General features: G+C 49.6%; 1 long non-coding RNA gene across 1 annotated transcript; it reads right to left on the bottom strand.

Annotated features, from left to right (window-relative positions):
• Window positions 1–1,250: 1,250 nt before the first annotated feature.
• Window positions 1,251–26,605, bottom strand: LOC144799047 (uncharacterized). The gene is made up of 2 exons (XR_013603738.1): window positions 26,413–26,605; window positions 1,251–1,473 (listed from the first exon to the last, which is right to left on the bottom strand). It is a non-coding gene; the product is annotated as an uncharacterized LOC144799047 (long non-coding RNA).

The raw sequence follows: 26,605 nt of genomic DNA, 5'->3' as shown, positions 1-26,605 counted from the left end.
GAGTCCCTTTGCAGGACATTTGCCAGGCGGCTACGTGGGCCTCGCTGCACACCTTTGCGAGGCATTACTGCCTGGACAGTCAAGTCCGGAGGGACGGCTTCTTTGGCCGTTCGGTCCTCCAGGATTTTCTGGTGTAGGATTGTATTGGTTCGCAGACCCACCACCGGGGTTGGTATTGCTGGGGTATCTATTCTAAGGTAAGGAATCTAATACTAACCTGTTTCTTTCAGATGAACAAGTTACTTACCTTCGGTAACGATATATCTGTAAGAAACAGTAGTTAGTATTAGATTCCTTACCGCCCCGCCCATCCTCCCCGTTCTGCGAACTGATACCTAGGGTTAAGGACATCCCTTTCAGGGCCCTAGTTTCACATGGCACCAGTGTTGGTTCTCACATGGCTCTGCATGTTCTGGCGCGGAAAAGCTGTGTGCAAAGAACTGACGTCAGCGCGCGGAGGCGGCGTCTATATACTCCAGCGACGTCATCACGGCGCACGACGCCGACGACGCGGAGCCGCAGGGGACGCCTGCAGACGACGCCTACCGACGCGCAGGGGTACTGCTAAGCAAAAGTTTCCGGATCCAGACTGACGCCTGGGGATATTCTAAGGTAAGGAATCTAATACTAACTACTGTTTCTTACAGATATATCGTTACCGAAGGTAAGTAACTTGTTCGATGGGCTGAGACCAGCTAGCTGCCTTCGAAACTAATGAACTATCCTTCGCTTCCCTAACCTGGAAAGCAGCCCTGAAGACGTATCACACAGTTTCTTCTCAGCAATGACAAGATTCACTACTGCAATCTTGAAATATATTGCAAGAGCTCCTGCTGTGAGCTGCCCTCAAAATTCTATGGATCTTAGGTCATTTCAAGGCCCTTGATATCTGCAGTTTTAGGACCTATACAAATGGGTTTATTTAGGAAATTAATCTGTAAAATAGGAAATGTGGTACAATGTGCATAAGCAAATGGCCAAACATTGGGGACTTACCCTGGGGGGGGCCCTACATGCTTATTTAATACACTAATTAGGAATCTCAAATCTGTCTTTAGCAATATTTTAATGACAGCTAAGTCTTCCATCAAGGCATGGTTAACCCTAGAACTGGCGCATGCCCGCAATACTGCAAGTTTGTTTGCATTCAAACTTAACTGTGACCCTTTTCAATGTTGGTGGTAGAATGAAAATTTGCCTAGCTCTAGTATAGGTAAGTTTCAATTCCATGAAGGACACGGAGGCGAGGATTATGCCTTCTCCCTTCGCTTTATTTTCTTCAGCAGCCATTTTTAAAACATAAAGAAACTACTACTCCCATGAACACTAGGGAGTAGGAGACACATTTCTAAAGGAGTCCTTCATCACTCTTCACAGTCCCGCCTCCACTTGGTCCCTCCTCAGTGTTTCCTCTTCCTTCGCGCAAACAGCCTCTTTACGAACTTCACGCATCCTGTTCGGACCCAACATTTCCTGCAACAACAGAGAACGTCAGACCCAAGTCCAAAAACATCAGTTATCAGAGCAAACACAAAAGAGACATTGTTGAGCCATAGAATGTCATAAGCAATAAATAAACATGACCCAAACGTTTACATTGATCAACATTCCAATGGACCCAAAAAAAGCAAGTACTTACTCCAGAATGGGGAGGGTCCGCGTGTTCATCAATCGCCAGGTGGGATACTCCTTGCCTCCGGTCCTTATTAGAATTGAAACTTACCTGTACTAGAGCTAGGCTCATTTTCATTCTATGTCAGGACCGGCGGCTCAGATTATGCCCGTTCAAAGCTTGTCCACCACCAGTTAAGCGACCTTCAACACTGGCTTGAAGTAGAACCTCTTATAGGTTGAGTCTGAGGACCAGTCGGCCGCGCACATAAGATCTTCCAAATGGGCCCTAAGCGTAAATGCTTCAGAGGCCATAGCACCTCTCGTTGAGTGGGCACCAAACTTCCTGGTGTCAATCCCCAACTTCTGCATTACCCACCACACCCATCTGGTTATGGTTGGTGAAGAAACCAATTTGTATGGTTTCCGTAGAGCGATAAGCAGCTGTCTTTCACCGGGAGCGTAGACCTCTTCTGTCAATTCTTCATATGCTCAGGGGCACTGCACCACGCACAATTTAGGGGATTCTTGAAATGCTGTGTAAGAGATTACCCTGGTATGACATTTTGTCCTACTACTGACTGTAAAAGAGACCCCATCCAGGGAAAACATTCTGTCCGAGATGTCTTTGGTTCACGCAAGTCAGACACACGCCTGCAAGAAACCAGGTACAAGAGAGTCACCAATTTTGCAGAGAATTCTTTGTGTGACAGAAATCTGATCGGTTGCCAGCATAGGAAAAGGTTCAAAACTATATTCACGTCCCACAAGGCAGAATAGTGTGGTTCCGGTGGGAGGGATAGGCGGATGCCCCTCAGGAGTCTACACACAAACAGGTGTTCCCCCACCGGGTATCCTTGGATAGGGGTATGACCCGCTGAGATCGCAGAGTGGAAGGTATTGATAGACCAGTAGGACAACCCTTCCTCCGCGAGGCACGCCAGAAAATTGACAATATGGACTACATCTGCAATTCTGCACCCACGGGATCAACACCCCATCGCAAACACCAACAGCGCCAACTGTTCCAGGCGGAACGGTATTTTTTGGTTGGGCTATCCACCCATGCTTTGAATAATAAGGACTCAGCCTGTCCCAAAAGGCATAGGAGTTACCAACAACGCCTGAGATCCACCAGGCCATCAACTGCAGCGACCCTTGCAACACCAGGCGGCGGAGATTGAGAGCAGAATGTGACAAAAGTGAACGAGTCGGATTGGAAAATCCAAGGAAAGTTCCAAAAGAGCTGGAAACCACACTTGAGACCTCAAAAGAGGGTGATCCACACCACCTCTGCCTGTTGGCGGTGAGCGTGAGCTGACACTTGCGTGTTCATGGAGAAAGGGTGAAACGCGTAACCCTGTTCCCTCTACCAGTCCTGAAGGAACGCATCTGTCGCCTCTGCCAGAGGATCTGGTCTCCAACTGAAGAACCTTGGTAACTGATGATCCAGAGGCAATGCAAATAGGTTGACTGAACAAGGCCCCCACCTCTCCATCAGCTGGGAGAAAAACTGGGGGTCCAGCTTCCGTACACTCGCATCCAGAAGATGACAAGCGTGCCAATCCGCTACCTCATTCACTTGTCCCAGGAGATATTCCGCCGTGACTTACACCTGATTGTCCAGGCAGAATTCCAAACTCCTTGGCGAGATTCGTCAGTGCACAGGACCTGGTGCCGCCCAGGTGGTTGATATACCTGACTGCAGAAATGTTGTCCATTTTGAGAACACAGGACTGCACTCTGTCCTTTGTCCAACACTGTACCGCCAACAAGCCCACCAGTAACACCAGACAATTGATGTGCAGTGAGTGTTCTTGTACTGACCAGGTTCTACCAGTGGAAAATTCTCCACATTTGGCCCCCCAGATGGTTCGACTGGCATTTGATTCTATTACAATGTCGGGGCGTACCTGAAGATCGCTTGCTCATTCCACGCCTCCATGTGGGGAAGCCATCAAACCATCTCCTCCTTCATCTCTGCATAAGAGGGACGGATTGCGAGTAAGTCAGCCCCTTCCTGAGGTGATGTGTCTTGAGCTGCTGCAATGCACAGTAGTACAGACGGCCGGGAACGATGGCCTGGATCGAGGAGGAGAGAAGGCCTACAAGGCAAGCCAGTTGATGCAGGCAGTTGAGCAACTTGGCCAACATTTGGCAGAGTTCTTGCCTGATCTTTCCATCTTTCTGGCCGGCACGCTCAGTAAAGGAGGTTGAATCTATTATGAACCCCAGAAAGGTTGTATCTTGTACAGGGGAAAGGAGAGATTTCCTACCGTGGATGACAAACCCTAACCCCTGCAGCAAGTTGACTGCTATTTGCAGGTGACTAGTCAGAGTCCTGGGGCATTCGTCCATAAGCAGCATGTCATCAAGATACCCAATCATCCCAATGCCCTGAGCCCTGAGGAACTCCACAGCCAGTCGGGTGACCTAGGTGAAGCACCAGGGCGCTGAGGATAGCCCAAAAGGCAGAGTGGTAAACTCAAAAACCTGACCATACCACATGAACTGCAGAAACCGGCGGTGAGGGAGAAACACTGGGACGGTGAGGTGCGTGTCCTTCAGATCCAGTTGGACCATCTAGTCGAGAGGCTTCAACACATCCCTGAGAAGGTAAATACCCTCCATTTTGAAATGACGATAAACCACCCTCCCGTAGAACTCTTAAGTTGATCACCGGTCAGCGCCCCCAGCTGCCTTGTTGACCAGGAAGACATTGCTGACAAACCCATGGGGGATGCTCTGTCAAACAACAAATTGCCCCCTTCTGGAGAAGGGCAGAGATCTCCTCGCTTATCGACTGAGAGAAAGAAATGGGTTGGGAAACTTGGTAAGGACGGCCATGAAACTCTACCTGGAAGCCCTGAACCATCTGCAGTACCCAAGTGTCACTCGTGAGAGAGGCCCAAGCCGGGAGGAAATGTGGCCAGCCACTGCCCCCCCTCGCAGGCACGTTGAAGGCAGCACACTCACCTTTGCCAGAGGTTTTGGCTTGTCCTTTGAAGCCTCCGTGACCTCGGAACCTCTGTCCTCTGGTGGGGTAGAATATGTTGAAACGTGAGCTGTCCTGGTATGGGCCACACCCGAAGCCTTGCCCCTGTCAGGTTTAAAGTAGTTGGGGCAGCCGGTTTAGCAGCCCCTACCACGACAGGCTCCTTGGAAAACCTTGTGGGGAAAACTCTGCGAATATTGGACTAGGCCTTATCCAATGACGTAAAGGTGGCACGAACTTACTCAGTTCCTTCACAAATGAATATCCAAAGAGCCCTCCCTGGGCATCAGCGTCAGCCTTTGAAGAAGCGAGGTCTCTCAACTTAGGGTCCAACTTTACACAGTTGGTGTTCCCCAGGAATACAATGGCACGCTGAGCCCAATCTGACAGGACCTCAGGTGAGAACAGGGAACCTGTTGCTTTAATTATCTCGGCCATGTCTAGGACTTTAGTAACTGGCTCTATGGCATCGAGGAGCTTGTCCTGGCAAGAAGGCCAATACCCTTTTTAGGGTCCTTGACGAACTTGGCCGGGAATGTCGCCATTTTGGGGTCAATGTCTGGGATGACAGCAACTTTGTCCTCTAGACAGGGGTGGGGGCACTCTGCCCATAGGTAGTTACAAGCGTCTTTCTCCATGGGTTTCCGAAGACGGCTCGCTACGTATTTAGCCACCTTGTCTGCTGGGACCCAGTCTGTAGACCGAGGGTGGACAATATCGTCCGGGTCCAGCATATCCAAGATGGGGCGGAAGGGGGAGGGGAGCCATGGCCTCAAGGGGCCTGCATCGTCGTCTGTGTCTCCCGGTGAGTCTAGGGTAACAGTGTGGGTGGAGGGGCCTGGGGACCATCCAGGGGGCAGCTGGCACCAGGGTGGGGACCGATGCTAGGAAGGCCTGCTTTAGTCATGCAAAAGCATTGGCGTCCACCCCTGGGTTGCACTGCTTATTTGCGGGAGGGGGCCCCTGTTCCTGCGGTGTCTTGTGGACCTCTGAAGGGTTTGGTGAGGGTTTTAACCATTTGGCGCAATCTGCGATGAGAGGCGCTGTTCCAAGGGCTCCATGGCCTGATTCACAGCTCTTTAGATGGAGTCGTCAACTGCCTGGTAAAAATCATCCCATAGCAGGAAGGACAGATCGTCCGCTTACTGGTCCGGGTCTTGCATGACGGCTAAATAACCCCTGTGACCAGCAGGCAGGGTGGGCCTGATACACACAAATTTGCGGGCAGAGCCCTGGGGGGACATGCGCCCTGAAGGATAGCAAGGGCTTCTGCCTCCCGAGAAAGTGCCCCACGCGTACTGCAGCCACCACTGCTACCCTGTAGGATGTCAAATCCAGAACAGTACAGACCCCAGCGGGGCATAGAATCAAAAGGCGGGTGTTACAGACTCTTAAACGGGTGTCACTCAGGAGGCTCGGGACAGGCTATGCTCTCTACCAGGCCACCCTCGTCAGCACTCTAACGTTAGTGCTGACTCGCGTTGTCAGGAGACAGGACACAGCTCCCCCAAGTGGCAGGAGGACACCCCAGCAGTTTTGGAGTATGGTCACGTAAGGCACACAAACCCGTCCCACGACCCCAGAGAATCTGTTAAAACAGAAATATGCCAAAAACAGAACACCAATAGCCCGCAAATCATGCACAAAAACCTCCCCTCAAGGAGAGATAATGGGAAAACGACTTAACTTGCTGCTGAGTGAAGGGCGTGGCTTGAGAGCCGACAATGGCGGACGCGTGATATCAGAGCTCCATGCTAGCCTCGCCAGTTTTCCATTCAAAAGTGGGAATCCAGCCCAAGCCCTGGGACCCGTGAGAGGGGGCTGGTCCCTGTGAGCGCTGGGGACTTTTGATTCCCCTCTGGTTGCCTATGAATGATCGCTGCTCGGCGGCTCCAGAAGACGAAGCAGGACGGCCGCGATGGCCTCGAGATGGCCGCATGTGCTGGAGCGTAGCTCCGTGGGGTGACTGAAGGCAGTGTTGCAGCACAGTAGCTGCTCCCTGTAAGGCAATCGCGGTGTCGCGTGTGTGTGGACACCTCCTGGGGACCCCCGTGCGGCTGACTTGGGGGCCGGACAGAGACAGCGCTGACCCGGGTGAGTGAGAGTGAAGGGTGTGTGATGTCAGCCCCGGACCAGCGGAGCCTGCCACGCTGTGAGACCAGCGAAGTCTGTGAGGGGCTGTGTGGAGGGTGGATCGTAAACGGCCTGGCGGAAGGGCAGTGACAGCACCTGGCAAGTTGCAGCGAGCATGACGACCCCAGGCAGCGCTTGAGCTTGCTGTCCTGACTGGAGATTTCGCACCCTGTTGCCTTGTGATGCCATGGACTCACTATGAGCTGGACGGAGTGGCCCACACGACGACCGCGTGATTGGGGAGTACACATCGAAGGGCAGTTTAGAAAAGGAGCCTGAGACCTGCTGGTTCCCTCCTTGCATCAGTTGGCGCTGGTACCGGACAGTATTGTAATAGCGTTGGGGTGCAACTTGTAGTGCTCCCGCCATGCCTGGGGTGGTCGGGACGGCCTGGTCCATCGCAGATGCCGGAGAGTAAGCAGGAGATACCTGCAGGAGGGGGCTTGTCGGGGCCTACCAGACTCTGGAGTGGTGGGTACCGGAGAAACTGGCTGAAGCACCGTGCCTGCCCATGGAGAGATGGACCTGGTCGAGGGTGGCTGATCCGGAGTTCTCCGTCACGGGAAAGCCGAAGGGGAGGCAAGCCAGACCCCCACCGGTCCAACAACAACTAGCCAAAATGCTGGAAGTCATAGTCGACACTAAGGCGATGCTGCACCAGGACATTAGCATTGTGGGCCTGCTGCAAGCCGAACATGCCAAGCTTGCAGACAGAGTGAAAAAGTCGGAGGCAGACCTAGCGGTACTGGCCCCAGCCCATCACAAGTTATCAGCTCAAGTTGGCAAACTAGCAAGTAAGGTCTCTACTCTAGAAAAGAGGGCTGAAGATGCGATAGGTCGTAATAGATGGAACAATGTGTGGGTAATAGGCTTTCCGGAAGGAGTGGAGGGGCAGGATATGGTCACCTACCTAGAGTCATGGCTGAGAGATGTTGCGGCACCCCAGGGCCTTTCTCCATTTTACACCTTGGAGAGGGCCCACCCCGTGCCTTCCCGCCTGCCGGTGCACGGGCGTCCTCCATGTGTGGTGGTGGCTAGGCTGCTTTATTTTTGAGATCTGGACATGTTATTAAGGAAAGCCCGCTCCGATGGTTCCTTTACAGTAGAAAACAGTAAAGTCTCCCTCTTTTCCGACTATACAATGGAGGCGCAACGTCGACGCTCTTTATTTTTGGAGGTAAAATAGGCATTGCACGAGGAAGGGATCCAGTACTCTTCGATGATTTCTGCCTGGCTCAAGATCATGCTGGACGGGAAAATGTTCTTCTGTGAGGACTCGCAACATGCCTGGGACTGGATTGAATTGTATAAAATGGAAGGTGCCCCCAAGCCGCATACGGTGTGACAGGTGTCCGGATCAGAACGTCCGGGAAAGAGACTGAGATGCTGGAAGAATCGAAGGGAGTCCAAAAGACTGAGCCCGTCTCAGATGGCGACGGAGAGGGTAGAAACACTGACAGCCGTGGCACACCTGATGCGGAACAGGGGCTCATCCTCGGAGAAGGACTCGGAGGCCAAATATGGGGAGGAAGAAACTGACTCTGATGCGTCACAGGCCACGAATGATGCTATGCCGACAGTGACTCCACAGATGGCGGACGAGCTTGTGGACTAAGTGACAGGTGGGGGATCTCTGTCTCGCTTTTTCTATCCTTCTTCCTCTCCCCTACCTAACTTGATACTTTGCTCAGTCTTCTCAGGTTCTATGGGTTGGATTGTCTGATGTTGTTTTCCTTATTGTGGGTGGTTGAAGGGGGGAAGAGGGGGGGGTCCTGGGTTGGTACGCCAGGGGGAGGGCTGGAGCGGCCATTCAAGGCTGCAATGGTGCGAAAACTGACCTCTTGTATACCTGTTTTTTCATGCACGCTGCGCCCCTCTGCAGGTCCTAGAGTCGTTTGCGTTGGACATTTCCGATTTGGTGTAGGGTACCGCCAGGCACGTGGCTATTGACATGGTGCGTAAGTTTGGGCAGCTGACCGGTGTCAGGCCGCTCTCGGGATGGGGAGTTCATTTGGTGGGATTGTTAGTATATGCCGGGGGGACCAGGGCAGTTCCGAGTTTGGTGTTGGAATTGGGGGTTTGGGGGGGACGCGCTTTGACTTCTCATGGCAGGGTCTGATGGTCACCTTGGGGAGTATAAATTCATGACTTGGAACATCAGGGGGATGGGATTGCCCTCTAAGAGATACAATATATTGAATTACATTAAACGACGGGGGTACATGTAGTTTTGTTCCAAGAAACCCACCTTGCTGAGGTTGCTCGCTTGAGGCTTAGATGGAGGGGTCAACTCTTTGCAACCGAATGCTCGGCCTTCTCCCGGGGAGCCTTGGTGTGGGTTAGACCGGGGTTACCCTTCCAGCTCATCCAAAAGATGATTGACACAGAGAGGAGGTGTGTGGTCAATAATGGCGTTTTGAAGGGCAAGGAGGTTACAATAGGTAGCATATATGCCCCGAATCGGGACCAGGTATCATTTCTAGACCGGCTTTCTGGAGTATTGACGAGCTTCCTCCATGAAAATCTAATCTTGGGAGGTGACTTCAATTGTATGTATGATGTACAGTGGGAGATGTCAACACTTCCGCTGCGGGGAACCACGGCTGCCTCCATGGCTAGGGGGCTTCGGGGATGGGCCTCTGGTTGGGATATTCATGATGTATGGTCCCTCCACTATGCCGACAGTAAAGATGAGAGTAATCAGAGTACTCTCTACTATCTACACACACGCATTGACATGTTCTTCTGTTCGCCTACACTGTTCCCCCTGTTATCCAGAGCTGAATACCTCAACAGAGCTATTTCAGACCACGGTCCCCTGCTCCTGGGTTTTACCCCGGTCCCTGAGAAGGCCCCGATACCGTGGTGGTGACTGGACCCTTCTCTGTTAGAAGATGATGGGCTCTGTCAAGTGCTCTCTGCAGCTTCAAGTGACCACTTCTTAAATAATCAGGGCACCGCCACTTCACCTCTGGTGGAACGGGAGGCATTTAAGGTGGTGGCTAGGGGACACTGCCTGGGTCAGACTGTGGGCACTTGGCGTTTGGTGACCTGAGTGTTGGAGGATTTGGAATCACAAATTTTGGCCTTAGACGGGGAGATTGCTGAGGGGTTTGGAGACGATGGGCAGTTAGCTGAGGTGAAAAGCTTATACAACACCACTTGGGACAGACTGAGAGTACTAGATCTTAAAACGTACCAGGCCACACAACACAAAGAGGGAGGTAGGGCTAGGAGACTTTTGGCTTGGTTAATTAAATCCGATAGCAGAGGCGCGTCAATTATGAGCGTTAAGGATTTTCATGGTCACACGCTTTTCTCCCCGAAGGCTATCAATGGCACATTTAGGGAATATTACGAAATGCGTTATGATTCCCCGTGCTGCCCCAAGAGGAAGCATTGAGGGTATATTTGGCTGACCAACCCTTGACACAACTAGATCGGGACTCCAGGGACCCGCTAGGCCTTCCAATTCGCACAGGTGAAATTAGAGCAGCGTTCCGGGAAATGGCCCGTGGGAAGATGCCAGGGCCCGACGGTCTACCAGCCTAGTTTTATAGCACCTATATAGATATATTAGCTCCACAGCTTGAACGAGTCTATGCCTCTGCGTTTCAGGCTAAGCAGTTACCGCCCATGCTGCGTGAGGCATTGGTTATTCCTTTACCAAAGATTAAGACTGTCCACGCCCCTTTAACTGAATTCCAACCTCTCTCCATGTTAAACATGGATTTCAAAATATTGAGTAAGGCACTGGCCCTGAGACTCCTCCCCACATGAGTCGGCTGGTCCACGTTGATCAAAGAGGTTTTATTCCCTTGTGCTCAATGTCCAATAACCTCAGGAGGCTGTACCATGTCATGTTTCACCCGGACTTGCGGGGTTATCCTGAGGCAGTGGTGGCGATTGATTTTGAAAAAGCATTTAACACCCTACGCTGTGACTTTTTATTGGCTGTTATGGGTGCGATGCAACTGGGGAGGACTGGTTGCAGTGGGTCCGTCTCCTTTATGGGAAGCCCACCGCCAGAGTGCTCACAGGAATAGTGGTTTCGGCTTCCTACCCCATTTATAGAGGGACCAGGCAGGGGTGTCCCCTGTCACCATTGCTCTTTGCTCTTGCAATGAAGCCTCTGGCTGCGCAGGTCCGGAGAGAGGGAGCAGATTTGGCAGTATCCCTAGACGGGGCCCACCACATTATCTCTCTATATGTGGATGATGTATTGATCTATCTCTGAGGTGGAACGCAGGGGGTTTGCCCTATCTTAGCTATACTCGACGAGTTTGCCACCTATTCGGGCCTGCGAGTAAATGGGAACGAAACCTTTGTGTTCCCGCTATACCCCGCTATGGACAGACCCTTGTCCTTGCCGACCACCATAGAATGTGCGCGGGTGTCGGTTAAATATCTGGGGGTACAGGTCTACCATACACAGGCCGATTTGTTCAAGGGGAATCTCGGAGGTACCTTGCGGGCGATTCGGGCGCAAGTGGCCCTTTGGCGCACCCCTAAATTGCCAATTATGGTGAGAGTGGCATTATCCAAAATGGTGGTCCTGCCCCGCCTATTGTATTATTTCATCAACATCCCAGTGCTGATACCGCAATTGTGGTTTTAAACACTGGACGGACTCTTGAGAGACTTGGTATGATATGGCGGCCGCAATAGGGTGTCATTGCAGACATTGCAGCTTCCGCTTGTGGGTGGAGGACTGGGGGCTCCCGACTTTGAAGCCTACTACCTAGCGGTGCAGCTACAGTGGTTAGCCAAATGGCTTGATGGCAGGGACCTGGTTACGTTACCACTTCCTGTGGGTGCTATACAGACTAAGCTCTTTCCCAGGCTTATAAACAGGCACCAGAAACTTCAATAAATAGGTGCGCTGCTCTTGGTGGCAGTGAAGTGCTGGGATAGGTGCACAGTGCACTCCAGAAATTGATTGCTCTATGCCCCTAGCCTCCCGCTCATATGTATCCCCAAGGCAGGGATGGGCCCACCGCAATTGGTAGGTTGGGAGGGGGCTGGTGTACTGATGATTGGTGATTGTTACAGGGATAAGGAACTGCTCCCCCTGGACGACATTTCTAGAATATCATGAGCTCCCAGCGGTGCAATTCTTAAATTACCACAAACTAAGAGGGACAGTGCGGGAACTGTGGGGGGATGGCACAGAGGAACCTGAGACCCACCCAGCTTTGGAGGCGGTAGTGACATTGGGTTCAGCGGCACCTGGTGCGATGGCTTTATCTCGCAATACTGGAGTTAAGCTTGGGTTCATTATCGAGCCTGCGGGTGCGATGGGAGGAGACATTACATAGGATCCTGGCAGACAAGGAGTGGCAGAAAGTCCTGAAAGGTCCCAAGACGTTCTTGAGCAATACGGCCTTTAAAGTCATTCAATTTAATGTACTCCATCAAACATATCTTACCCCGCATCGGCTGAATGTGGTCTATAATAGAGTGGATTTGTCTTGCGCTAGGTGCCTCCTAGAGGATGTGGACTTCGACCATGTGGTTTGGTTCTGGCCTCGGCTCTCTGATTTTTGGGTTAGGATAGTGGATATGGTCAATAAGCTGTTGTGTACTCCCAGGGTCTTTCTATTGGGCCTCTTTCCGAGACCTAAAGCCCGTAAGCTGGGATATAGGTTTACTGACCTGGCCTTCCTCTTGTAAGTAAGAGTTCAGAGTACTCTTGGGATAACCAAAAGGTTCTCAACATTCATTTAATTCATATGAATATCTAGCTTAAATGGGACAAATATACACCAACTTCACATACACACTCATCAAACGGACCCTTCTAGGCAATTATAGTACAAATATTGGTAACTACCAAGGTGTATACAAAATATATATGGATTTCTTAAAAGCAGTATTGTTTTTTTCATAAACACAAGACAAAAAAAGTCATAGCTTCATAAAAATCATAACAATACAGAAGAAAACACAATACCATTCATATATAGTTTATTAGAGACCAAAAAAGAGAAGTGCAATACAATAGTCACATCATGTTTGGATTGTTCCACATGGAATTAATTTCATTTGTCTGTTCACATGTCCATCAATACAATCATCTATTGGACATGAACATGTTCCTTGGATACAATCTGACGAATACACAAATGCGTTGACGCGTTTCAGTGGTATTCCTCTGATAGTTGCCACCTTCTTCAAGACAAAGCTAATAATAGTCTCCATTATTTATTAAAAACACATTAAAAACCTCATCAAATCAAGAGGTGGGTGAGGTAATCTTATCCTTAATTGTCTGTGCGCGGGGCTCCTTATGGCTCCACACGATGATCAAGAAACTATATTTCTAGTAAGTGATCAAAAACTGCATCTCAAATGTCTAAGTTCCAATAGCCCTTCCAGTCCTTCTATTGTATATGGTTCCCGGAAGTTAATGCCTATAAGCCATTTATCCTTCCATACCAACAGGAAACGTAGCGCAAATCTGCCTGTTAAATCCTGAGTATGCCCCTATAGAAGTGGAGGACCTCTTGTTTCGCCAAGGTATGAATACACCTTCGAGTTCAAATAACGAAGCCTCAGTCCTGGACGACGCTTGTACTTTGCATAAAATCAAGTGGCCTTCCTCTTGGCCAAAAGAAGAATAGCGCTTGGTTGGAAGTCCAAAAATCCCACCACTGGTAACGTCATGGGAGGCGGATATCTCATGTTGGGCTAGAGCGGAGGAAAGGGCCCTGATTGCTGGATTACCAAACGGCGCCAGCCATATGCAGAAATGTGGGGAGACATTCTTTGGGCTTAGGAGACTCGACATGTGGCGGATCACGCCGTTGAGGATGATTCAGTGGAGTCTGAGGATTAGAGCGTCATGAATGTTTGGGAATGAGAGACCTGCCCCCCCACCTGATGAGTAGTGTTCCCCTTCCCTCGTTGCTCCCCCCGTCCCCTACCCACCCCCCTGTTCCTACCTAGAGAAAATACACATCAATTCTCATTATTGTAGGAGCTCGAGAACCCCTGGCAGTTACATTTTAGTTGTTTAAGTAAGTTTCCTTTAAATGGCACTTTTGGCATGAGTCGTTTCAGAGCTTTGTCTGCTTTTCCTTTCTTTCATCTTTTTCTGTTTTTAATTATGTGTATATTATGGCTTTTTACATGTAGATCGTAGTGAGTAAAGGATTGTGCCATGTGTAGACATGTAGACTCAGTGGAGAATAATCCTGAACGTATAGCATAGGTCATATGCATGCTCTGTTTTCCTATTCACAGGAACAACATACCATATTGTTTAAGTTAGTGTGAATTGCCTGCGAAACTGGTGGTTTTCCTATATTACAGAGAATGTAATGATGTAAATTCTATGGCAAACTATATGTTTATAGCAAAAAGTCAACAAAAATATATATTTTGTTTAACTTGCTGCTGAGCAGCGAAGAAAGAGGAAACACTGAGGAGGGACCAAGTGGAGGCTGGACTGTGTACAGTGATGGACTCCTGTTGAACTATTTCTCCTACTTCCTAGTGTTCATGGGAGTAGTAGTTTGTTAATGTTTTAAAAATGGCTGCTGAAGAAAATAAAGCGAAGAAAGAAGGCATAATCTGAGCCTCTGGTCCGACATAGAATTGCGCCTTTCAGGGTGAAAGGTGGAGCGGAACACCCTCATACTTCGTGGGGGGTTTCAGGGAAGGGCCTTCCCGCTGGGGTTTATCAGAGAATGGCTGTCCGAGGTAGGGTGGAATTGAGAAGATGCTGGGAGTTTTCCTCTGGAGTAAAAATCTACCACTGCAATTTGGGGCTCCATCCCTCATATACTGAATTGTGCAATTCCTCATTGGACAAACAGCAAGACTACATAATGTTACAAGACCTTCCCTGTAGGATGCCTGAAAAGTTGCAACTGAGGATTTCCAGGAGATCTACTAGAAATGTTTGTGAATATAGGGGCAAATTGTAAATCTACATGCGCGTGCAGGGATTATTTTTAAATCTACCATCACAATGATGAGGCTGGCTATGTCACCAGTTAATTTAAGCACCGGGTTCAAGCATATTTAGTGATGTGGTGACAAATCAGAATCCCAAGTCACACACATGCAGTATACACTGCCTTCAGCATACAGGAGTTGCCCATCATTGCCCCTCTGTCGCACCGAACATTGCATGCACCACCTCTGTGGCTCAAACTATAAGTCTTGCCGCACTGTCCTGGCCATGCTAGTGTCGGATAGACCCGTCCCTGGCAAACAGGTGGCAGATGCCTGACCAGCGACAGCTGCTGGAGACTGCAGAGAAGCATGCCTGGTAAATACATGACGCACATCAAAGCAGACTTTTCTGCAAGAGCGAGTATTTTTCTTTCTTATTCAAATAATCCTTTGTCCTTCTGGGCTTTAAAGTGCTGTGTACAGAGAGCTGGCAAAAGTCTCTGGTGTTAGTTTAGGACTTCAAAGCCTGACAGATAATTATCCTGTTTGTTTTCACAATCCTCCTTTTTGTAAGGACACCTGTGCAGGACGAGGGTGCTGATTCAGAAACTGGGGCGAGGGACAGTCGCAAGAGACAGGGATGTGCAGTGACTGCTGATAATGAGTGACTAGGCTACAAGTCAGTGTGAAATTAAGAAAAAAAACACTACAGTAACATGTTACCCCTGCGGTTCTCGGCTTCGGTCTCGTTCCTTGTTTGAAGGTGTTCCCAGACCCTGCCATGGGACTTGGCCACTATCCGCGAGTGTTTCTTGCAATGGTCGTTAAATGTAGAGTGGTAGAGGGGGATGTTCACCTACTCGCAGAAGACACTTTAATACGAAAGAAGATACTTTAATATGAAAGAAATGAAGGACAGACTTGCAACTCTACAGCTGCACTTGCGCTGTGTAAGAGAACAGCTACCCCTGATGGTGGTGTATGTACCAGCTCTATGCTCACCTCTGAAGCTGCTGTGGACAAAATGTAAATTATGGTGGTGTAATTTGCGTAATTCTAGGAAAGATGGCATAATTCCGGGAATTTCATGCAATGCAATCACCTAGTTATAAAATATATAGGGGCATATTTACAATAAGTGGCGCATCTCTGCATATCAGCAGGGATGCGCCACTTATTGTGTGTCACGGCTCCGCCAGCATGGATGCGCCGCATTTACAATGGGGCAAAAACGGCACCGATGCGTCACGCATCTGTGCCGTGAAAGTGACGCATTGCTGGAGTTTCATCGCAAGCGTGACGCAGCTCCAGCAATGCTCTGGGGGGGCCCTATCTTGTTAATGCTGCGTCAATCCTTAAGCCTGCTTCAAGCAGGCGCAGGGTTTTGACGCAGCATTGGCCTAAAAGTGACTGAGTGAAATCTTGTAGATTTCACTCAGCCACTTTTAGGAGGCGTTCCCGCGCAGGAACGCTCCCCCTGCGCAGGAACGCCTCCTTATGGCGCAGGGCTTTACAACGTGACGCATCTCCCAGATGCGTCACGTTGTTAATACCCTGCACCATGGCACATCTTTTGCGTCGCCGCTGCGTCACAAAAGTGACGCAACGACGGCGCAAAAGAGGCTCAAGGGGCTTGTAAATCTGCCCCATAGAGCAGGAAAGTGGGGCCAAAGTTAACAGCCAGCACATGAGCGACTGTTCGTAGCACTTGGACCCTTGCATAAACAATTGATGCTTGGACACAATTATAGCACTAAATGACGCCTTTGCATATTGCATAATTATGTGTAAAGAAATGTTGTGTATTTAGCAAATTTCACACAACCCTAGTTTGAAACCCTTCTCATTCGTTCCGATTTCATATTTAACTAGCAACAAATTGTCAAGTGTTCAAATACTGACATTTTCTCAACACACGTTTGAGGCTTAATCTTGCTATCAAGCAGTGTCATTGTTTTTACACTACAAATAGTGATAGAAAAGTGAAATGATAAAATCATAAGGCATGAGCAGTGCTGAAATATAGAGTCAAAAACAATGTAGCCACCCTAACATTCACAGGCTCCAGGCTTCACTTATCTTAATCAATCAATCATAGCATTTATATAGCGCGCTACTCACCCGGAGGGGTCTCAAGGCGCTGGGGGGGTGGGGGGGGGGGAGTCCGCTACTGCTGGAGAGTAGAGAAAGAACATTCTATAAAACATCACCCATTTTTCACAAGTATCTTTACTCAAGCCTCATAGGCTAACAAGATGACTTTTGTGCTTAAATAAATAAATATGCCTCAGCCTTACGAAGGCCAGATAGTAAGGACTACAGTCTGCATCTAAAATAAATTGATGCAGCAGACCATTTACTTATTGCTGCACATTCATTCACTTTTTAGAACATGAAACTGTTGGGAGCTCCATTGAGAACAATAGAGTGCTCCGGACTTCCAATGGCTGTAAAAAGACCCGAGCTCCAACATTGCAATGTGTCTCGTTCACAGCTTTTGCTGTTAACAAAGGCCTCAGGGAGCCCAAGTGAAGTAAATCCCCTCAGACTCCCTAAGGCCTTTCTTTATATATTAGAGAATTCTGCCACTAGAGGGCAGAATGTTCTTTTAGATGTATAGCACGCCATAGCTGGCTATACCGGCTATTAAAGGCCCGCTCCCTTGTTGAAGGCCTGCGCCTTCAGATCAGGCCTTTAACATTTGAGCGGGCCTTTAATGGCTGGTATAGCCCACTATGGCGGGAGTTATAAGGCTATATTAATGCCCGAAACAAATAAATCTGTCTCTTCTGAAATTATTCATAACATTTCTGAAGTGAAGCATCAATAAAGTTTGAATGTATCATAAAGGGGGAAGCAAGATGGCACCAATTTGGGAGCCCTTCACGTTTTGTCAATCCTCAGCAATACTAAGTTGCAAGATCTTTTTATTAGTTTGAGCCTTGCTCTTTCTCTTTCCCTGATTTACAGAGTAGCCAGCCCAAATCTCGCAGGTTAAAGCTGTTTAAAAATAAATGTCAGGTTTTGTACCTATTTCCACTAGTTGTCCTTTAAAGTTTCATTTCGGGGAGAGAGCAAATGAAGAACCCCACTAATCAGGCTAAGGAAATTCTACTTAGTAGGAATCGGATGACGGAATGAGAAGTGCAACTTTTAAATTACTTTTGCATTTCATTACTTACTAGTAATTCAGATTTTTGTCAGTGATTTTTCACAAAATGTTTGTCAAACACATGTACAGGAAACGGTGCCCAGGCAGCCTTAAATTTACTAATCTCATATCCTGATCTTGAATAATGATTGCTCCTGAAACTGCCAAGTGAATTTTAGTAAATTTTCCTAAACAATCATAGTCATTTACCTTACCATTGCTGGTGCCATTTAAAGACCAAAAAAAACGTACATCAGCCCTTCGGGAATACCATAATCTTGATTTTGCTTATTTCCTCAGTTAACCAACGTAGCTCCTTGTATGTGGGAAGGATAGCTGAAAGCTTCAGAAAACAACAGGGATTGTATCTAATTCGACCAAATCATCCGGATACAGAGTCCTCAGTTAACCAACGTAGCTCCTTGTATTTGGGAAGGATAGCTGAAAGCTTCAGAAAACAACAGGGATTGTATCTAATTCGACCAAATCATCCGGATACAGAGACAAACGTGCACTCCTTGTTTGCGAAGAAAACAATTTGCAGTCCTGAGGAAGCCTGTTAGGTCGGCTGTGTTTAAGTACTACAGACAGTGTTAACTGTCTTCCAGAACTATTGTTTTTATTTATGTAGAAAAGGGGCTTGGGAGGATTGCTTTTCTCTCAACATGTGGTATTAGTGTTGGGTGTATGGCTCTACCTGAATGCTTCCATTGAAATGCAAGAGGCCTAAGCAAGGATTGCATCCTAAACCTGCAATGAATCATCCCACTTCTTGCCACATTCAATCCACCACACTATTGCTGCATGCCAAAGAGTTACCAAACCCACATTGTCACTGCCACACCCTCACTACCTTCCTATCATCATATTACCACCTGAGCACTAGTGCCTTCATCCTCCCAGAGTGCCACATCACTATCCCACCAAAGCATGGCGATCATGCTTCATTACAAAATACAAGATGTATCAATGAACTACGAATGCACAGATAACACTATGAAATGCATCATGTCAGTTTCACCTCACCACTAGACAACATGCCAACAAAGCAACACTTGCCCTCCCACCACTGCGCCTCACACCAAACTCATAGCAGCACACTACCAAACACACTGTGCTTTAACCCCCGCCATAAACCCACCACACAAGTTAAGTTCACCCATCACAACCACACATCACTTAACTCTGATCCCACCACTGTACTACTGCTGGAGTTAGCAGTGTGCTGCTGGGGGGTGGTAGTGTGCTACCACCCTCTAGCAGCACACTGCTAACTCCTGCTAGTATTCTACCACCCACTACGGGGCAATATGTTTTTACAATTCCTACTTTTCTATGATGCACTCCTTGTTGTTGCATATCAAAATCTTTGAATAGACCACAGTGAAGATTTAAACAATATCAAATACAAATAATGGTGGGTAACTTAGCTCTGATTTTCACAATTCCCACTGAGCATTACCGGGTTACAGCTGCAAGTAGGACTAATTCTACACTAGATACTTGTATACCCATTAACTTGCACAAACGAAGATGGCCGCCAGCTAGAGAGGCTCGTAACATCAGCCTGGCCCAGCGGCGATTTTCCCCCGACCCAGCGACGTAATCGGCACCGAAACCACTGCTGCTGACAGCGGAGGCAGCGCTGGCACTGTGGTCCTGATTATGGCGCTCCAGCCCCAGCCTACCCAGAATAACTTCGAGGGACGTGTGGACCGGGCCTGCCGGCGCGGCAGCATCGGCACCTGGGCGGGCCCGCACTGCGCAGCAGCCCGAGGGCGATTGGCGGGCCTGAGGCCGACACCAGTGAGACGCCAGGTGAGTCGAGCGGCGCTCCTGCGTCCGGTCCGGCTGCCCCGTCCGCGACTAAAGAGATCTGAATTCCAGCGCTGTGGGGGGCAGGGCCCACGCGCTGGTGACATCGTGGGCTGGGGCGCTGGTGTGGTGCTTCGGGCAGGCCCGGTGTGGGGGGGGGTGGAGTGTCTGCCTGCTGCCTAGGGCGACACCGTTTCCGCGGACCTGCCAGGGCCCTGCTGGGGTTTACATCGACGCCTTGTCCAGCGAGCTGGGCGGGAGCCGCGTTTCAGGGGACTTCAAGACTACCCATGCCATAGGCTGGAGACCGGCGCCGCCTGGGCCACGAGGCATATCCGCACCTCAATCCGGACATGGGTTTGGGAGCAGCTTCCGGCCTTGTAGCCTAGAAATCTGCATTGTCTGACCATTGAACCTCCTTCACTGCTGGGAACATTGCTCACGCTGCTTCTGCTGTACTGTACAAGAGCAAACTATCGTCCCGATGGGTCCATGCAATTCATAGGAGCGCAAACTGGTCTCCCTGGCTCACGCAACGCTTAGAGCCCACTGCAGCATCAGATCCCTCTTCACTCCAGGCACTACCTCGGAGGCATGGGTCATAAGGACCCGAAACAGAGCACTCTGCCATTTGGGAAAACGACCGAGGGAACTGCGTCACTCCCTCCTGCGATGGCGGAGAAGGCGGCCACCGGGGAGGCGCCGTAACCTCCTGATGCCTCGGCCGCGTCACTATTAATGGAAATGCAGGTGGGCTTTAAGGCGCTGGACTCCCGTTTCGACACCCTGGATCAAACCATCGCGTCCCTGGGTGCCAAAGTCCAGGCACATGACCCTCAGCTGGACGTGGTGGAAGCACGAGTATAGGATTTGGAGGATGGAACGGCCCAATCTCTGAAAAGGTTAGAACGGACTGAACGTCTGCTAAAGGAGGTAGCCATTAAGAACGAGGATTTGGAGGCTCTTGGACGACGCAACAACGATTGCATAATGGGAATCCCGGAGACAACTTCTACAGGCCGCATGGACCTCTTTGTGGAGAAACTACTCACGACCTGTTTGGCATTGAATCTTTCACTCCTGGCTTTGTGGTAGAGAGACTGCACCGGTCATTTGGCCCCAGACCAAACCCTGGCCTCCCTCTGAGACTTATCATAGCGAGGCTATTGAACTTCCGAGATCGTGACACACCACTGAGGATGGCTAGAGAACGTGGCGTGATTGAGTGGCAGGGTTCCAAGCTGTCCTTCTATCCTGATTTCACTCCAATGGTTCAGGAGGCGAGACGGAAATTCCAGGGGGTGAAGGCCACACTGCGCAATCTTGGGCTTAAATATGGGATGCTGTATCCAGCGAGACTGAAAGTTGAATTTGGTGGTAGGTCCAGAATCTTTGACACTCCTGCAGAAGCCCAGGAATTTTGCCACACACATAAGGCGCAGAATACGCAGAACACTGCGGGGGGGCACGCTCGCCTCCCCGCCACACAGCAGATCGGATGCTAGTGCGGACCTTTTTTCAAATTCCGGCCATGGTTGATGGTCTGAATATGTTGGATTGCATTAATAGTTTGTGCTGGGGGTTTCGTACTGTTTAATATCTTTATCTGATACAACAGTTGGCCTGGCTGATTGCGAGCTGCCCCCCCCTGGGTATATCCCTTGTATTTGGGTTGACTGCATTTTTGGGGTCCACTCCTTGGTCCTCGATGGTTGGCCTGACGCTCCCTAGGACGTTCGGGCAGGGAAACTTAGTAGGTGTTGAGCACCTTTGGGATGTTCTTTTGGGTATTGTTCACACTTTATGCTCACATTGCTTATCTCATCGACATGGCGCATACGTCCTGATAGACGGCGTACTATACATTGGTTGAATGGCAGTTAGGTAACATACAGATGCCCTCGTCTGTCACCTTCATGTCCTGGAATGTCAGAGGTATTAATAACACTCGAAAGAGGAGACAGGTGAGCCACTACCTTATCAGGCGTACGGTCGATATAGCGTACCTGCAGGAAACCCACCTCCCCACCACAGACTCAGCTCATTTTTGCACTAGCTGGGGCGTGCACAGATTCTTTGCTAATTACAGTAATTACGCTAGGGGCACAGCCATTTTGATCCACAAGAGAATCCATTTTACGCTCAGAGACACAGCCCAGGATCCTGCGGGCAGATATTTAATAGTCACGGGGAATCTCTAAGGCCGCAGAGTTACCTTGGTATATGTTTATGCCCCAATGTAGATGACCCGGAATTCTTCTGCAGCTTGAATACATGAATCATGACCCACGACCCCCATGCCCTTCTCCTGGGAGGGGACCTTAATTTGTTAATACACCCTGTCCTGGTCAGCGCGCCTTGAGGGACCTCTGTGAGCAACACACATTAATCGATATTGGGCGCCGGCAGGTCCCCACCCTCACCAAATACACCCATCACTCTGGCCCACACGGAACCTGGTCCAGGATAGATTACTGGCTGATCTCTCCCATGGTTGCGGACTGGTTTCACTCCCACAGCATGCTCCCGTGCACATACTCTGACCCCTCGCCAATAGTTCTGCATTTACTATTTCCACGACCGAAGGGGTACGAGAGGCAGTGGCGTTTCTCCGGTAGAGCTCTCCAAGACGAACTGTTTAAGGCTGAAATTCGGGAAGCGATAGAAGAATATTTTGAACTCAACACTGGCTCAGTGGATACCGTGGCAGTATTGTGGGAGGGATTCAAGGCAGTCATAAGGGGAATGTGCATTTCCAAACAAGGTGGGTACTGAGAGATCTCAGACAAACGTAGAGCCGCATCGAGCGTGAAATAGCTGCATTAGACTCCCAACTGGCAAGACTTCATGACAAACGGCGCAAACTTTGCACCTTGCACTGCTAACGGAATATAGGGATACAGCCGACTGGAAGGTTCTGCTCATGGGGAAATACCACACGGCAAGGAGGTATGGCGAGGGTGAGCGCCCAGTCAGAGTATTGGCGCACATGCTTAGACCACCTTACAGTAAGAATTACATTACCGAATTGCAATCGGCCTCCGGCACCCTCTCACTTCCACAGCGGCCATTCGGGACAAATTCTTAGAGTATTACACTACACTTTACACATCTAGGGCAGACCCCGACGGTACGGCACAGACCGCATATCTGTACGAGATCGCGTTGGTATTTTTGGCGAAATATATGTTAGACTTCATGGCAGAGCCAATATCCGTCGACGACGTCATACTGGCAATAGACACTCTGCGGGAATCCACTTCCCCGGGATTGGATGGTTTTACCGGGGACTTCTACAAAGAGTTCAAGGACATTTTGGCCCCCCAGTTAATTGAAGTATAAGTGGAGGCGCTGGAAAAGCAGAGTCTCCCCCCCACAATGCAGGAAGCGGTGATCATCCTGCTTCCAAAGCCGGGCAAGGACCCCAAACAGTGTGGCTCTTACCGGTCGCTGTCCTTCCTGAATTTAGACTACAACATTTTGGCGAAAGTGCTCACCAACAAGCTTTCACAACTGACGGAGTACATCATCTCTCCAGTAAGGTCTGGCTTTCTCCCCAAACGCTCGACATCCTTGAACCTCCGGACGCTGTTTACGGTGCTGCATAGGATACAACCTGAAGTACCGGCTGCGGCAATGCTACTCGACGCAGAAAAAGCATTTTATTCCCTAGAATGACCATTTTTAGTGGAGGTAAAGCAGCGGATGGGTTTGCCCCATGGCTTCATTGCAATGGTCTCCTTACTATACAGCGGCCCATCGGCACGGCTCCGCCTAAACTGCATACTGTTCACGCCGTTTTGCTTATACCGAGGGACTAGACAGGGTTGCCATCTGTCTCCCCTACTGTTTATTCTGGCAATGGACCCACTAATCAGACACTTCCAAGAGCGTCATCTGCATAGAGGCTTGCAGTTCAACACAGGCCCACTGTTGGCCTCCCTGTATGTGGACGGTGCCATCCTATATATCCGGGAGCCCCACTTAAATCTGGCTCCCCTGATTTGGGAAATTATCAGTTTTGGCAGGTTTTCGGGTTTGGGCATCAAATGGCACAAATCGATCATATTCCCGCTAACGGAGAGCACAGTTCAATGGGAGTGCAAATTCCCGCTTGAATGGTGCCACGACTCGGTGAAATATCTGGGGGGTTCACATCCACTTGGACACTGCTCAGATGATACGCTTAAATTATGGTCAACCCTTTCCAAAGTTGCAGGCACAAGTGGACAGCTCGCTGAAATTACCATTGTCAATGGCGGGCAGGGTGGCAATTCTAAAAATGGTGGTTCTCCCCAAATTTTTATATCTTTTTAATAACATCCATGTGCCCCTGTCAGACGCTTTTTTCGGACTCTCCATTCACTCATGATCCGACTGTTGTGGGGTGGAAAACGGCCGCGCGTTCGCTGGTCCATTCTGACCCTGCCATACGATGGGGGGGCTTTAATGTTCCAGAATTTCAATTGTACTACTTGGTGGCGCAGTGGCGCTATGCGCACGCTTGGTTTCACCCTGACGCCTGTATCCTTTTTCTGAGACCAGAAGCTGACCTTGTTCTCCCGGACAAACTGTGTGAGGTGCTGCCGGGTGGTTTTCCACAGGATAGGCATGACATTCAGACGGTATCCACGACTACTTGGGCGTGGGACAAACTGAGGAAGCGTACTGGGGCTCCTATTTTATATTCCTCTGCATTACCTTTACCGAACGCTAGATGGTTCCCGATAATGGGAGAGCACACAGTACAGCGTACGCTGACAGCATTAGACATAGAGAAGGTGGGCGACCTATTCCCTCGGGGTCACGTTCTCTCCATAGATGAGGACGACAGATTCTCAGACTGCAATTTTATGTCCCGTTTCAATATGTGCAGGGTGAAGTCCGCGTTTCGCGTGACATTTTCCAGGTACCCTGTAGAACCAGATTCATTCCCCCCACTTACTTTGGAAATCAGGCGTGCCCCACCCATGCTTTCCAGGACCAAACTGTACAAGGCCTGTGCTCAGATGCTCCCTGTAGATGACTCCAAGCTTAGACGGGAATGGGAGACAGACACTGGAGGGGAAATTTTGGACGAACAATGGGCGAAGTGTTGCGAGGCCACCAGAGACATCTCACTTAACAGTCGACATGTTATTACCTTTCAAATTCCGCCTATTTCACACCTGCCATGGCCCACAAGATTGACGCTACCAAACCACACAATTGTTTCAAATGCGCTTCCCCACATGCTGACTTTTTACATCTGGCTTGGTCATGTCCCCGGTTGCAGACCTACTGGACTGCAGTGCATAAGACACTGGGGAAAATAATTGAGATCCCTCTTGTCCCCCTACCCGAAATTGCCCTCTTGGGTTATACAGTCCAGATTTCCAAGAAAGTAAGGAAGTTGGCGTCCCTAGGGCTGCTACTGGCGAAGAGGGAAGTGGCTATTCACTGGGGCAGGAAGACGGCCCCCAAACTACAGGTTTGGCTGACTAGCCTGACATACTGCAACACTAATGCAGAGGTATATGCCAGCCTCATGCCATCGACATCACGCCCCAAAGACATTTGGGGACCGCTGAGGGCACATCTAGACACAACCAAGCAGTTTTCCAGCTCACAGGCAGGTAGTGGCATTGTGCCTGAGGGAGTGGGCTGAGGAGGGGTGCAAAGCCACACGGCTGCGTGACGAGGTGCGATGAGAACACAGTAGCAGGCAGATCCTCAGAACGATTGCCATACATGAACAGCTTACAGCGAGACAACTTGGATGGGGGTCACGGGAGAGGGTGGCGGGTAGGGGCAGGGGTCCTGTGTTTGCTGAAATGTTACCATTCTACTGATTGATATTCTATCCACGATTGTGCTACAACTGTCATGAACAATATGTTTTGAGTGGGACGAAGCTATATACAATGCAATGTGAATTCTCTACTTTATTTGAAAACTAGCAGCCCGTCTCGACTTTGTCCGGGGGTCCCCCTTTGCGCACCCGCCACCTTCAGGGCCCCTAATTAGCTGCACACAGTTCACCGCTCCTCCCCACGCTGGATGGGGTATTTGTTTAGAATCAAGTGTCCACTTTTTAACATACACGCTAGATGCCAACCTTTCACCTCAGCCTAAGTATTCCCATGTTGGCACACATGACGATACTGCAACTGAGTTATGAATTAATTTGCCCAGGATTACTTATGTATGAAGCTAGAATACTGTGATTTGGACTCTTGTCTTCTCTGCCTCTGAAATCGAAACTGCCATTTGAGTGGGGAGGTATAAGCTTTGGCAAAAAAGGGGCACAACTTCACTGGTGTCACCAACGGGCCTTTGCCCACCCAGTTTCTTCTCATGTGCCTGTTTGCTGGCCCATTCTTTTGCTAAAGATGTGAGGAGAAAGACGGTCTTTAGAACCATTGGGGCAGACATTCTTTATCAGGAATGCAAGGGGCTGGTAGTGATTGACAGGGACCAGTTGCTGGTAGCCTGCCTGCACATGGACAGGGGAGCAGCTGTCTCCGGGGTCTCTTTCTGCTTCAAGAACACACACTTTGCTCTTCGGTAAGGTAAAATTAAACATTTAGCAAAGCTTCATGTCTGTTGTTAGGCCTCATTGTTGTTAAAACAGCAGCGGGTTTTTATGCATGCGGTACTTGAGTGTAAGCTTGTGTTTTTTTGTTTTTGGGCATATCGGTTTTCTCCGGGAGAGCAAGATACTTTAAAAAAAAAACTCGACGTTTTTTGTATTTCTTATTTTGCTGTAAGCACTCGCTTGTCTGCAGGATTTTAGGACGGACGATGCTCCCTTCGCTTCACCTACCTCAGCCTGAGTTCCTCGCGCCTGTCCGCTGCTCCTCGACCTCCTCGCGCTCCTGTCCACGTTTTTTGTATTTCTTATTTAGCTGTAAGCCCTCTCTTGTCTGCAGGTTTTTAAGACGGACGATCCTCCCCTCGCTTCACCTACCTCAGCCTGAGTTCCTCGCTCCTGTCTGCTGCTCCTCGACCTCCTCGCG

Source organism: Lissotriton helveticus, chromosome 12, assembly GCF_964261635.1.
Source record: "Lissotriton helveticus chromosome 12, aLisHel1.1, whole genome shotgun sequence".
Taxonomy (NCBI): Eukaryota; Metazoa; Chordata; class Amphibia; order Caudata; family Salamandridae; genus Lissotriton; species Lissotriton helveticus.
The sequence above is the reverse complement of the archived record's forward strand: the minus strand, read 5'-3'. Positions and strand labels throughout refer to the sequence as shown.